Raw genomic sequence first — 556 nt, 5'->3', positions numbered from 1 at the left:
GCGGAAGAGGGGGCGGGGGCGGGCATTCCTCCGTGAACCTTAAGGTAAGAAATCCTGGTTGTGAATTCTGCCATGATGAGCATATATGGGCTCTTATCTAGAAGGAACACCATCATGATTCTAGCAAAGGACAGGCGGATGGCAGAAAACGCAGGCAGGGAGGCACCTGCAGGTGATCTCTGGCTTCCCGCCCCTTCCCACCAGGCTCGCGCACCGGCAGACACGCGTGCACCGCCCCGCCGACGGCCGCGATGTGCTGTTGCTGGGCACTCAGACTGCGGGGAGCTGCCTGCAGCTCTGGAGAGACAACAAACAGCTCTTCTAGCCCGGGCTTTATTTTTCTCACGGTCTCTGAAAAGGCTGCGATCAGGTGATATGTGTGGGACTGCTCCCTGTACAGGTGCGGAGCAGGTACTGGGGGAGGAGAAATCCGCCCCGTGTGTACTTACTCAAGGCTCTTTCAATAGCTCTCCCAGGATAGCTCTTGGCAGGGCAGCTACCTCGGCTCTGGCAGGCTGCAGGGAATCCGAGTGTGAGAAAGTCAGTCAAGCGGAGG

General features: G+C 58.3%; 1 long non-coding RNA gene across 1 annotated transcript in view; it reads right to left on the bottom strand.

Moving 5' to 3' along the window:
- Positions 1 to 556, bottom strand: part of LOC116633558 — a 6,471-nt gene that overhangs the window by 2,089 nt on the left and 3,826 nt on the right. The window contains exon 2 of the long non-coding RNA XR_004299756.1: positions 450 to 515. This is a non-coding gene — a long non-coding RNA (uncharacterized LOC116633558). The remainder of the gene's footprint in view (positions 1 to 449; positions 516 to 556) is intronic.

This window comes from Phoca vitulina, unplaced genomic scaffold (assembly GCF_004348235.1).
Source record: "Phoca vitulina isolate PV1807 unplaced genomic scaffold, GSC_HSeal_1.0 scaffold8, whole genome shotgun sequence".
Taxonomy (NCBI): domain Eukaryota; kingdom Metazoa; phylum Chordata; class Mammalia; order Carnivora; family Phocidae; genus Phoca; species Phoca vitulina.
Note: the sequence above shows the minus strand (reverse complement) of the source record. Positions and strands in the feature narration are given on the sequence as shown.